The following is a 14,466-nucleotide window of genomic DNA, read 5'->3' on the forward strand; positions in this document are numbered from 1 at the left end:
ATAACAACATCCAGTGATTTTTTTGTTTCTGTAAAGTTTAAATATGTTTTACATATTGAAGAATGAGTAGATGTATAAGTGTCTGGACGAAGGATTTAGTAGGTGCATGACTGAATGTATGAGTGAGTGATTAAATGTGTCTCACTGAGTGCATGGGTTAGTGACTAAACTGTCTTAATTTGTGCATCATTATGTCTGTTGTTCTGTAAACTGCTGCATGTGTTGATCATTAGCTATACGAGAGGCTATATGTGTTATTAATTGGTTGCCCAAGTATTTCTATGGCAGATTGAGTTTGTGTGGGGGTGGCTGGAAGGTGTGTGACTCTATGCATAGATGTGTGAGCAGTTTATTCACTAGGTGTATGAGTTCAAGAGTGCATGTGGAAACAGCTACATGGGCAGTTGACTGTGTGCATGAGTGTATTGATGAGTGAATGGATATCTCAATGCTACATGTCATAGTAAGTACATATGTAAAACACAGTACATGTGAGAGTTGGCATATATAAATAACTGTGCATGAGAGCCACTGAATGAGTGAGTGGTTGTATCGATCATTGTGAACTTGTATCAGGGATTGTATAAGAGAGTAAATATGTGTTAGTATATGTTTCAATAAGTAAGGTGTGTTTAACTGTATAGTTGAAGAAATGGAGGTGAGATTGTTTCTTTGCATGACTGACTGGGTGTGTGAGTAACTCCATGGATGAGTGGCAGTGTGTGAGTGTCTGTATACACTGAGTGTATCTAAGGTTATATTAGAGTCTGAAGAGGTTTATCGTATTAGCACAAGAATGATGTCAAATGAGATGTCATCAGTGATGTCATTTGAGATGTCATCAGTGATGTCATCAGTGATGTCACTGACCATGTCATGAATGATGTAATATGTGACATGATCAGCAGTGGATTGCGGGTGCGCGATATATAGTTAGTGCAACTAACTATATATGGAATTTCAATGGTTTTGTGTGAGTAAAATAAGGTTTTTTAAATGCTAATTCCTAACTATATATGGTCTATAACCTATGGTTTTTTCAGTGAATTTTCAAGGTTTTGTAAATGCTAATTCCTAACTATATATGGTCTATAACCTATGGTTTTTTCAGTGAATTTCAATGGTTTTTTAATAGCAAATATCATAAGCTGTCGAATGTCAAGTACGTGGTAAGTGAAAACATTTTCGTGTTTATGCACACTGATCTGCTTTGAATGGTGCCCCCCCCCCTCATTTCTATTAGGAGTACTCTCTCTTTGCAGATAGTGAAAGGTAGTTAACGCAGGCCTTTGCCCCCGTTGTAATCCGTCGTGCCTGCTTCTCTCTCCATTTGATTGATTGTTATCCAAGTATTTACTGTTTTAGAATTAGTTCTCTTTGGTTCATTCTCTATTTACAAACAAACACAGAGTCGCAATACTCTGTTTAGTCTTTGCAGATAACGAAAAATCGTGTAAAAAAAAAGAAAAGGAATCGAGCAAAATCAGTAGGCCACTAATGGGATCTCTTTTTGACCTCGCTAAAATAGAAACATTAGGAACAACCCCTCATGACAAATACAAAACTAGTGAGATGAACTGAACTCCACACAATGATGGCTGCAAAACAGCTCGGCTCCGCCACCCACCCCGCCCAAAATAACGATAAAGAGCGGCTACCATGATTGGTTGCGGAATGGCCACAACGGAGCTACGAAATGGTGGTGCTCTCATGCTAACCCCAGCTTCAGTCTGAAACATCCAGAAACACTGTAGACTACCAATTCGATCAGTTCCGGTAGCGCCCCAATGTAACCCGGTAGAGAAGAACTAGCCCTCCCCTCTTTGACTGATGGTTCTTGTTGCCTGTCCCTTCTGTTGTCATTTAACAGAACTATTTAGCCTGCTGAAAGGGGTTGTGTTTCGACCGCTGGTTGGTGGAGACATTTTGACTATATTCTGGACCTGCGTTGTCGCGTAATGCGTCATATGACGCGCCGCGTTAGCGAATCCGGAAGTCATCCGGGACGCGCAGCGCGTAACGTAAGCATAACAAGTCATGTGACTTGTTAATAAAACTTTTCATTGGTTCATTTTACTTTTCTTATTCTAATGATGAAAGCCTTGGTCATATCACCTAAAAATTACGCTTTTAATTACTTCCGAACATTATTTTTTCTTAAATATATGTTATAATGTTCCAGGCTAATGTACTTTCCCGGAAATTTTACAACTGTCCTGCAAGTAAAATATATTCTTTTTTCGAGAAAAAGAGCGTTTCTTCGTCCCATGACGGAGCCGTTGAGCAAAAGAGGGTCGACCTGCTGTCTTAGTCGCCGATACGCCTGAATATGAGATTCTTATCGATCACTTTATGTTGCAGGAATAGAAAACACAACAGCCCTTGACCATTTATCTTTACTGCGTTCCTTCGTATTATACCTTTTACCCTTCATGTAATTGGTCTGCTTTATTTCACTTGCCTTTTAATGATTCTAAAACAGTGACTATTATTAAAAACTTTACCAATGTATATACTACTACCATGTTTTCTTTTAAAAACCTTTATTGTGAAAATTTCATTATACAAATACGAGCCTATAACCACGTGGGCCTGCCACGGAGCAAACTGTAATCGTATATGATGAATAGACATTTACACTGTAGAGGAACGTAACGGGCTGGCCATTAGGTTGCAAGAACTAAGGTGTCTAACAGTTACGGAATCGGTGGACGTACATTTTATAATTAAAATACGACAGGGCCAGTTACAATAAAATTATCTAGATATACATTTGCGGGCAAGTACCATGGGTGACGTTAATTCGAACTTTCAACAGTACAGTAATCAATAACACATCAGAACTTAATATCAATAGGGATGTCGAAATATTCAATCAATTCTCGTCCCCGCCCGCCATGTGCTTCAAAACTGCATACGTATCTCGTGATTTCAAGGTTCTGCAACCAGTACACAACAAGGAGTTACGAGTCCCATTTATTCCGGCGCCATTTTGGGCGAGGACGGGCAGGTCCAGGATATAGTCAAAATGTCTCTACCAACCATCGACTATGATGATGTTCATATGCTGTATTTATTAGAGTAACACTCATCTGTCCACATGAAATTAATTTACCACAATCTAAACATGTCATTTTAATCTTTCCAAAGTTCTTCTAAATATTTGGGACCGTTTCCCTTGCCTCTGAAGCTCTCAGTGCCACTTCTTTGATGAATGTACTAGCAGGTCAGGGGTTCTCCTCCAAATCTCTCTTTTATGCAGCACTATAATTAATTGGTGCCACCTCTCCATATGACGATGCATGGTATAGTTACCACAACTATATTTTTTTTCGGTTCCTCTGGAGAGTTCATCGTGGCAGATGAAGCGTGTAACGTACCGGGCATTTACCTTTTTTTGCATGTACAGGAAAGGAAAAAAAAATCGAGCGTCCAAGTTCTAAGGTGTCCCAGGGCCATTTTAGTGGACCAGGCCCAAATCCAAAGAACAGGCCGCCATTTTGAGAGTCCTCTTGCAGCCGCCTGTCGCTGTAGCATCAAGAGCAGCCGAAACTCAGCTGAATGGCAACTGAAACGGTAAATGGGCGCCCCACTACATTTCAGCATTGTAGGATGACCACACCAGTACAGCAACTTGCTAGACATCACCTCGGTGCCATCCGGATCTCGGCGCCCCACTGCAGATGAAGTGCCTCTCAACTATGAAACCACCACGGTGACATCCGGATCTTGGCGCGTTGTGCTGCCTTCGGCCTATTCGCACATCGGTCCGCTACTGACGCCATCTCACAGGCTAATGGGGTGACCCACGCCGAGTTTCAGCATTGTAGGATGACCACACCAACTTGCTAGACATCACCTCGGTGCCATCCGAATCTTGGCATCTCAACGCCTAGTGGTATCTTCCATACAGAAAATATTGTTACGCTGCCTTTGGCCCCATTCGCACATCAGTCCGCAACTTAGACATCACCTCGGTGCCATCCGGATCTTGGCATCTCAGCGCCTTGTGGTGTCAGTCAGAAAATATTGTTGCGCTGCCTTTGGCCCCATTCGCACATCAGTCCGCTACTGACACCATCTCACAGGCCAATAGGGCGCCCCACGCCGACTTTTACCATTGTACGATGGCCACACCAGTGGCACAACTTGCTAGACATCACCTCGGTGCCATCCGGATCTTGGCATCTCAGCGCCTTGTGGTGTATTCTCTTCAGAAAATATTGTTGAGCTGCCTTTGGCCCCATTCGCACATCGGTCCGCAACTTAGACATCACCTCGGTGCCATCCGGATCTTGGCATCTCAGCGCCTTGTGGTGTCTTCTACTCCGAAAATATTGTAGAAAATATTGTTGCGCTGCCTTTGGCCCCATTCACACATCAGTCCGCTACTGACACCATCTCACAGGCCAACAGGGCGCCCCACGCCGACTTTTACCATTGTACGATGGCCACACCAGTGCCACAACTTGCTAGACACCACCTCGGTGCCATCCGGATCTTGGCATCTCAGCGCCTTGTGGTGTCTTCAAATCAGAAAATATTGTTGCGCTGCCTTTGGCCCCATTCGCACATCGGTCCGCTACTGACGCCATCTCACAGGCCAACGGGGCGCCCCACGCCGACTTTCAACATTGTAGGATGGCCACAGAAGTGCGACAACTTACTAGACACCACCTCGGTGCCATCCGGATCTTGGCGCGTTGTGCTGCCTTCGGCCTATTCGCACATCGGTCCGCTACTGACGCAAACTCACAGGCCAACGGGGCGCCCCACGCCGACTTTCAGCATTGTAGGATGGCCACACCAGTGCGGCAACTTGCTACACACCACCTCGGTGCCGTCCGGATCTTGGAATCTCAGCGCCTAGTGGTGTCTTCTATTCCGAAAATATTGTTGCGCTGCCTTCGGCCCCATTCACACATCGGTCCGCTACTGACGCCATCTCACAGTCCAACGGGGCGCCCCACGCCGACTTTCAGCATTGTAGGATGGCCACACCAGTGCGGCAACTTACTAGACACCACCTCGGTGCCATCCGGATCTTGGCGCGTTGTGCTGCCTTCGGCCTATTCGCACATCGGTCCGCTACTGACGCAAACTCACAGGCCAACGGGGCGCCCCACGCCGACTTTCAGCATTGTTGGATGGCCACACCAGTGCGGCAACTTACTAGACACCACCTCGGTGCCATCCGGATCTTGGCGCGTTGTGCTGCCTTCGGCCTATTCGCACATCGGTCCGCTACTGACGCAAACTCACAGGCCAACGGGGCGCCCCACGCCGACTTTCAGCATTGTAGGATGGCCACACCAGTGCTGCAACTTGCTGGACACCACCTCGGTGCCATCCGGATCTTGGCGCGTTGTGTTGCCTTCGGCCTATTCGCACATCGGTCCGCTACTGACGCCGCCTCACGTGCCAACATATTTTCTCCGCATTTTACACCCTATGCCGCATAACAGGTCATGTGACTTGTTTATAAAACTTTTCATTGGTTCATTTTACTTTTGGTTTCCTAATGATGGAAGGCTTGATCATGTGACCTAAAAACAACACTTTTCATTGGATGAAAACTTTTTTTTTTTCCCAAACGATGAAAGCCCCACCTTGTTTCTGGATGTTTCAGACTGAAGCTGGCGTCAGCATGAGAGCACCACCATCTCGTAGCTCAGTCGTGGTCATTCCGCGAGCAATCATGGCAGCCGCTCCCCACCAGAAGCCTGCAGGAGTCGGAGCCCCCAAAACTTTTGATGAATTCTCAAGGCGGAGGGGACGCTTTCGAGAATGGGGTCCAAGACCTAGCAGACAAGCGTCCGATTTCCAAGGTGTCCCAGGGCCATTTCAGTGGACCAGGCCCAAAAAGGAAACAGCCTGCCGCCATTTTGAGAGTCCTGTGACAGCCGCCTATCGCTGCACCGCAAGAGGGGCGCAACTCAGCTGAATTGCGGCTTTTGACACAGTGGACCAAAAACGGACGGAATGGCAACTGAAACGGTAAAGGGGCGCCCCACTACAACAGATGACACTCCACCTGGAGAGGCCCGTTCACGCCGCCTCCCCCGGGGCGCCCCACGCCGTTATTCGGAGCAGCATTGTAGGATACCAAAACCAGTGCGGCAACTTACTGGACATCACCTTGGTGCCATCGTTCTGCTGCCTTGGAACTATTCGCGCAACAGTTTGCTACTGATGACCCACCCCCCGCGACGCCCCACGCCGGAAATCTGGACGCTGTGCTGCGTTGGGACTATTCGCACAGCCGACCGCTACTTCGTTGTTTTTCCCTAAAAATGTTTATATGTTATTACTATTTTTGTTTTCTTGTATATATTTATAAATTATTAAAGTTTTATAATCTTACTACTTTGTCGGAGTGCTATATATTTTTAATGTGACACATAATTGTAAAAACTTTGATGTACAAAGAGTCATCCCTGGAATCTTCCGCTTCAGGCTCGGTCCCCTCCCCAATCACAATACAGGATGGTTTTCAGATAATAGCAACGCTTCTGCTGTGACGGATCTCATCGAGTGTGGGCCTTGATCTACTATAACTCCTTTGAAGAGGGGTGATTCTTTACAGCTGTGGCCATAAACTACATCTGCAGGGCTAGCTGATACCCTAGGACCAGCCTGGACAATCGGACACAGAGGAAAAGGAGTGTCAGAGGGTGCGGTAGTGAATAGGGCGAAAGGGAGGTGTCGGGCGGGCACAGGGTGTGATTCTCAGGGAAGAGCAGCGCAGATGGGGGGAGGTTTATTACCCATGCATAAGACAGAGAGCGGGGGTGACCACTGCCTGGGGGAGATGCTTGCGAGGGTGGGGAGCCATGCTAAGGATCGACAGCGTGCACAGAGTGGGTCTGGTCAAGGCATCTAAAATGGCTGCCGTGCACGACAAAAGTGTGGCATTTGAAAAAAGACAACATGGCGCAGACAATGTTTTTCAACACTTCCTGATTTCCTTCGAATCGAACGTTAACAGACGTTGGGGCATATTACCAAAGTTAAGCGATATTTATCCCTAACGATGCTTAGCAACGATTTTTTTACCGTCCGAAATTATCGCAGATAAACCTTGCTATTATCAAGGTTTATCGGAAATACGATAAGAAACGACCGCAATGCATTAATATCGCTGAAAACTCAGCGATATTCATGCATTACCGAGCTAATGCTCTTAGCCATGTTATCCACCTCCCATTGGATAACATGGCTAAGAACTGCTCAGGGCAGGTGGTAGCTTTTGGAGATATTCGCGCTTATCTCGAATATTTCCAAAAGTTGATAATAGGAGATAGCGATGTTAGCGACTGTTTCCAGTCGCTAACATCTTGGCATGCCCACTTTGCATGTCATTAGTGATAAATATCACTCACATGCAAAGTGGGGCCCAAGATGGTCGCTATATTCTACTAGCCGTCGCTAACTGGTGTTAGCAACAGCTAGGTAATACACATATAATTTTATCTCCGCGAAGCGGAGCGCTGTTACAGATATATATCTTGTTTCTGAACATTAATTTCTCAAAATGCACTGAAGCACATATATTGAGACCTAGCAAAGGCACATCGGGCTACCAGTCCCTACAATTTTGCCAAGTTTCGTGCAAATCCATTCAGCTGTTCGATCCTACCGAGAGACAAGATGGCGGCCGCTACGGACTGTTTGGAATGTTTACAGACACCGGAGAGCCAATCAGCTTCGCTTCGCAAAGCTCCGTAACGCGAAAAGTACGCAAAGCGGTGCGCTGTTACAGATATATATCTTTTTTTGAACGTTAATTTCTCAAAATCCACTGGAGCACATATATTGAGATCTAGCAAAGGCACATCGGGCTACCAGTCCCTACAATTTTGCCAAGTTTCGTGAAAATCCATTCAGCTGTTCGATTATTATTATTTTTATTTTTTTTTGCCCCGCGGGGCCCTTTTAAAACCTCCACATCAAACCTAGGGGGTGAGCGACAATGTACTATGCCCCCTTATGGTCATTTGCCCCTTCGCTTTGGCCTCCTCTTGTCTCTCGATCCTACCGAGAGACAAGATGGCGGCCGCTACGGACTGTTTGGAATGTTGACAGACGCCGGAGAACCAATCAGCTTCGCTTCACAAAGCTCCGTTGCGCGTAAAGTACGCGTCCTGGGACGCTGCCAGGTCCGCTGTTACAGATATATATCTTTTTTTAAACGTTAATTTCTCAAAATCCACTGGAGCACATATATTGAGACCTACAAAAGGCACATCGGGCTACCAGTCCCTACAATTTTGCCAAGTTCCGTGCAAATCCATTCAGCCGTTCGGGCTAAAAGTGAGGCCAACCGCCCTATGGAAAACTCAATGTTAAAAACACGTTTTGGGACCCCCCTTTTTTCTCGGCCCCCCCTTGACGAACCCCCCCCCAAATTTTCAAGGGCTGCTCAGAAACAAAATGTGCCATTTTCCTGAAAATTTCAGCCAATTCCGTCCACAAACGCCAAAGTTATTAGACATAGAATTTTCAAAAATCCCATAGAGAAAAAATCCTAACTATATATACCTACTGCCGACCGCCAGTAGGTAATATATATATATATGTGTGTGTGTGTATATGTATATATATATATATATATATATATATATATATATATATATATATATATGTATATGTATATGTATATTACAGCTCCGTGGGGTTGTCCCTATATATATATATTACAGCTATATATATATATATATATTCACTGAAAAAACCATAGGTTATAGACCATATATAGTTAGGAATTAGCATTTACAAAACCTTGAAAATTCACTGAAAAAACCATAGGTTATAGACCATATATAGTTAGGAATTAGCATTTACAAAACCTTATTTTACTCACACAAAACCATTGAAATTCCATATATAGTTAGTTGCACTAACTATATATCGCGCACCCGCAATCCACTGCTGATGATGTCACATATTACATCATTCATGACATGGTCAGTGACATCACTGATGACATCACTGATGACATCTCAAATGACATCACTGATGAGATCACTGATGACATCATCCAGTGACTGTGTGTTTTTGTAAAGTTTAAATATGTTTTACATATTGAAGAATGAGTAGATGTATAAGTGTCTGGACGAAGGATTTAGTAGGTGCATGACTGAATGCATGAGTGAGTGATTAAATGTGTCTCACTGAGTGCATGGGTTAGTGACTAAAGTGTCTTAATTTGTGCATCATTATGTCTGTTCTGTAAACTGCTGCATGTGTTGATCAGTAGCTATATGATTAACTATATGGGTTATTGATTGATTGTCCAAGTATTTGTATGGGAGACTGAGTGTGTGTGTGGCTGGCTGGGAGGTGTGTGACTCTGTGCAGATCAATGTGTACTTGTATCAATGATTGTATAAGAAAGTAAGTATGTGTTAGTATATGTTTGAAAATGTAAGGTGCTCTATGTTTAACTGTATAGACAAGAAAATGGAAGTGTGATTGATTCTTTACAGGACTGACTAGGTGTGTGAGTAACTCCATGGATGAGTGGCAGACTGTGAGTGTCTGTATAGGTGTATGAGTGCATATGATAGTGTTGTAAAGATGAGTGATTGTATGTATGAATGATTGTATGGGTGAATGAGTGAAGGTGTGTGTAGACGTAGCAATCAGTGAGTGCGTATGTAGTAACTAGTATTGGTGTGTCAATGGTTTCAAAAATTATACTCTTTTTAACACTGGGTGAAACAGAGGTTATATTAAAATGTGAGGAGATGCATTGTATTGTCACATGAATGATATCATCAGTGATGTGGTCATTGATGTCAAATGAGATGTCATCAGTGATGTCATCAGTGATGTCATTTGAGATGTCATCAGTGATGTCACTGACCATGTCATGAATGATGTAATATGTGACATCATCAGCAGTGGATTGCGGGTGCGCGATATATAGTTAGTGCAACTAACTATATATGGAATTTCAATGGTTTTGTGTGAGTAAAATAAGGTTTTGTAAATGCTAATTCCTAACTATATATGGTCTATAACCTATGATTTTTTCAGTGAATTTTCAAGGTTTTGTAAATGCTAATTCCTAACTATATATGGTCTATAACCTATGGTTTTTTCAGTGAATTTCATTGGTTTTTTAAAAGCTAATATCTATACCTGTAAAATGTATTCTTCTTTAAATCCAAAAATATATTTTATATGTTTATTAATAACTTTTTTTTAAATATTTTTTTTTCTTCGTTCCCGCTTCGCGAATCGGGAAGCTTCCCGTTAGCTGACCTTGATGCCGCGAAATAGACCGCGAGCGTATAAACGTTTCTTTACCGCAACTGCCGCGTTAGAAAACAACATCATCACGCCTCCCGTCCGCATGACGTTTCGCGTTGTCGTGTGATACGTCATATGACGTGCTACGTTAGCGAACTGGTACGCTTACCGAGTCGCAAAGCACAGGTTTCTGGAAGTAAACCGGGAGGCCCTGCAAAGCGCGTAACGTAAACACAGCAGGTCATGTGACTTGGTAATAACACTTTTCATTGGTTCATTTCACTTTTGGTTTCCTAATGATGTAAGAAGCTTCCCGTTAGCTCAATTTGATGCCGCGACCCGGTCCGCGAACCGGTAAACGTTCCGTTAGCGCAACTGCCACGTTAGAAATCATTATCGTGACGCGTCGCGGAAGCGTGACGTATCACGTTGTCGTGTAATGCGTCTTATGACGCGCCGCGTTAGCGCACCCGGAAGTGCTCCTGGGCGCGGACCGAGGCGCGATACGCAGCTCCCCGGAAGCGATCCGCGGCGCGTCGCGTAAGCGCGACGTATCGCGTTACCGCGTAATGCGTCTTATGACGTACCGCGTTAGCGCACCCGGAAGTGCTCCGGGGCGCGGACCAAGGCGCGAAGCGCAGCGACCCGGAAGCTATCCGGGGCGCGTTCCGCAGCGCGTAACATAAGCGTGAGAGGTCATGTGACTTGTTAATAACACTTTTCATTGGTTCATTTCACTTTTGGTTTCATAATGTTGTTAGGCTTGGTCATGTGACCTAAAAATAACACTTTTCATTGGTTTAGAACTATTTTTTTTTTCTCAAATGATGAAAACCCCTCCTTCTTTTTACCTCATTCTTACTTTCTATTTCCAGAGAGCAAGACCTATTTTTCACAATGGCTTCTGTAATAGCTGCAGCTGGTGCTTCTCAGCAACCACCACCACCACCACCACCAAAAGGACCACCACCAACACTGGACTTTGGTAGAGAGGAAGATAATGAGGACGAAGAGGAGGAGGAGGAGGAAGAGCAAGTAAGGCAGTTCCTGCCAGAAACACCAAGGCAGAGCCATATTAAAGACCACTACATATGGCAATTCTTTAAAATTCCACCTGGACAAAAGAAGGTCAATGCACCCCAGGTGTCTTGTTTGATTTGCAAAAATATACTTTCTCGTGGCAACCCCAACAAGAAATACAGCTTTGGCAATCATACAATGATTCGCCACATAGAGCGATGGCATCCCAATAATCTTTCCCAAGCACAAGTAAGGGATCTTGCTGCCAACCCCCCAGATGTCATCCCCAGCACCAACAGGGGTCAAAGCTCATTCGCCGGACCAGAAGGCCGAGAAATAATCCCCAATATTCAAGCTCCTTTTGCACACTACAAAATAGTTTGTATATATTGTGGAGGAACTATTGCTTATGGAGAGAAGAGTATTACTTTGATTAACCGAGCTGGAGAAAATCATAAATGCTACAAGATGAGAAAACAATGAATCCTTTTTATATTTTTTTGTTCCTGTTGAGACATGTTCTAACCCTGCTTTTTTGTTATTTCCCCCTTACAAAACACAAAAAAAACACAAAATAGTTTTCAAAAATCAAAAAAAAATCAAAAAATTGTTCAGAAAATTCATTAAAAAAAAGAAGAAAAAGAATAAAAAAACAGTTCTTTTCAGAACTACCTTCCATTTATAACAAAATTGCCAAAATGTTTATACCCTGTCTTTCTTTTCTCCTCATAGTACGCTCCTCCGACCGCTTCCCGGTACGCGTACCGGGCGCTACCCACGCAAAAAAAACAAAATTTTTTTTTTGTTTTTTTGCCCCGCGGGGCCCTTTTAAAGCCTCCACATTGACGCCGCCTCACGTGCCAACGTATTTTCTCCGCATTTTACACCCTATGCCGCATAACAGGTCATGTGACTTGTTTATAAAACTTTTCATTGGTTCATTTTACTTTTGGTTTCCTAATGATGGAAGGCATGATCATGTGACCTAAAAACAACACTTTTCATAGGATGAAAACTTTTTTTTTTCCCAAACGATGAAAGCCCCACCTTGTTTCTGGATGTTTCAGACTGAAGCTGGCGTCAGCATGAAAGCACCACCATCTCGTAGCTCAGTCGTGGTCATTCCGCGAGCAATCATGGCAGCCGCTCCCCACCAGAAGCCTGCAGGAGTCGGAGCCCCCAAAACTTTTGATGAATTCTCAAGGCGGAGGGGACGCTTTCGAGAATGGGGTCCAAGACCTAGCAGACAAGCGTCCGATTTCCAAGGTGTCCCAGGGCCATTTCAGTGGACCAGGCCCAAAAAGGAAACAGCCTGCCGCCATTTTGAGAGTCCTGTGACAGCCGCCTATCGCTGCACCGCAAGAGTGGGCGCAACTCAGCTGAATTGCGGCTTTTGACACAGTGGACCAAAAACGGACGGAATGGCAACTGAAACGGTAAAGGGGCGCCCCACTACAACAGATGACACTCCACCTGGAGAGGCCCGTTCACGCCGCCTCCCCCGGGGCGCTCCACGCCGTTATTCGGAGCAGCATTGTAGGATACCAAAACCAGTGCGGCAACTTACTGGACATCACCTTGGTGCCATCGTTCTGCTGCCTTGGAACTATTCGCGCAACAGTTTGCTACTGATGACCCACCCCCCGCGACGCCCCATGCCGTTATTTGCTGGGTGGCAACTTACTAGACATCACTTTCGTGTCATCTAGATTTCGGCGCGTTCTGCTGCCTTGGAACTATTCGCACAACAGTTTGCTACTGATGACCCACCCCCCGCGACGCCCCACGCCGGAAATCTGGACGTTGTGCTGCGTTGGGACTATTCGCACAGCCGACCGCTACTTCGTTGTTTTTCCCTAAAAATGTTTATATGTTATTACTATTTTTGTTTTCTTGTATATATTTATAAATTATTAAAGTTTTATAATCTTACTACTTTGTCGGAGTGCTATATATTTTTAATGTGACACATAATTGTAAAAACTTTGATGTACAAACAGTCATCCCTGGAATCTTCCGCTTCAGGCTCGGTCCCCTCCCCAATCACAATACAGGATGGTTTTCAGATAATAGCAACGCTTCTGCTGTGACGGATCTCATCGAGTGTGGGCCTTGATCTACTATAATTCCTTTGAAGAGGGGTGATTCTTTACAGCTGTGGCCATAAACTACATCTGCAGGGCTAGCTGATACCCTAGGACCAGCCTGGACAATCGGACACAGAGGAAAAGGAGTGTCAGAGGGTGCGGTAGTGAATAGGGCGAAAGGGAGGTGTCGGGCGGGCACAGGGTGTGATTCTCAGGGAACAGCAGCGCAGATGGGGGAGGTTTATTACCCATGCATAAGACAGAGAGCGGGGGTGACCACTGCCTGGGGGAGATGCTTGCGAGGGTGGGGAGCCATGCTAAGGATCGACAGCGTGCACAGAGTGGGTCTGGTCAAGGCATCTAAAATGGCTGCCGTGCACGACAAAAGTGTGGCATTTGAAAAAAGACAAGATGGCGCAGACAATGTTTTTCAACACTTCCTGATTTCCTTCGAATCGAACGTTAACAGACGTTGGGGCATATTACCAAAGTTAAGCGATATTTATCCCTAACGATGCTTAGCAACGATTTTTTTACCGTCAGAAATTATCGCAGATAAACCTTGCTATTATCAAGGTTTATCGGAAATACGATAAAAAACGACCGCAATGCATTAATATCGCTGAAAACTCAGCGATATTCATGCATTACCGAGCTAATGCTCTTAGCCATGTTATCCACCTCCCATTGGATAACATGGCTAAGAACTGCTCAGGGCAGGTGGTAGCTTTTGGAGATATTCGCCCTTATCTCGAATATTTCCAAAAGTTGATAATAGGAGATAGCGATGTTAGCGACTGTTTCCAGTCGCTAACATCTTGGCATGCCCACTTTGCATGTCATTAGTGATAAATATCACTCACATGCAAAGTGGGGCCCAAGATGGTCGCTATCTTCTACTAGCCGTCGCTAACTGGTGTTAGCAACAGCTAGGTAATACACATATAATTTTATCTCCGCGAAGCGGAGCGCTGTTACAGATATATATCTTGTTTCTGAACGTTAATTTCTCAAAATGCACTGAAGCACATATATTGAGACCTAGCAAAGGCACATCGGGCTACCAGTCCCTACAATTTTGCCAAGTTTCGTGCAAATCCAT

General features: G+C 44.6%; 1 protein-coding gene across 4 annotated transcripts in view; it reads left to right on the top strand.

Annotated features, from left to right (window-relative positions):
- TRAPPC13 (trafficking protein particle complex subunit 13) overlaps positions 1-14,466 on the top strand; it is a 512,549-nt gene that overhangs the window by 164,994 nt on the left and 333,089 nt on the right. The gene's annotated exons all lie outside the window — the stretch shown is intronic.

Source organism: Lissotriton helveticus, chromosome 2_1 (assembly GCF_964261635.1).
Source record: "Lissotriton helveticus chromosome 2_1, aLisHel1.1, whole genome shotgun sequence".
Taxonomy (NCBI): domain Eukaryota; kingdom Metazoa; phylum Chordata; class Amphibia; order Caudata; family Salamandridae; genus Lissotriton; species Lissotriton helveticus.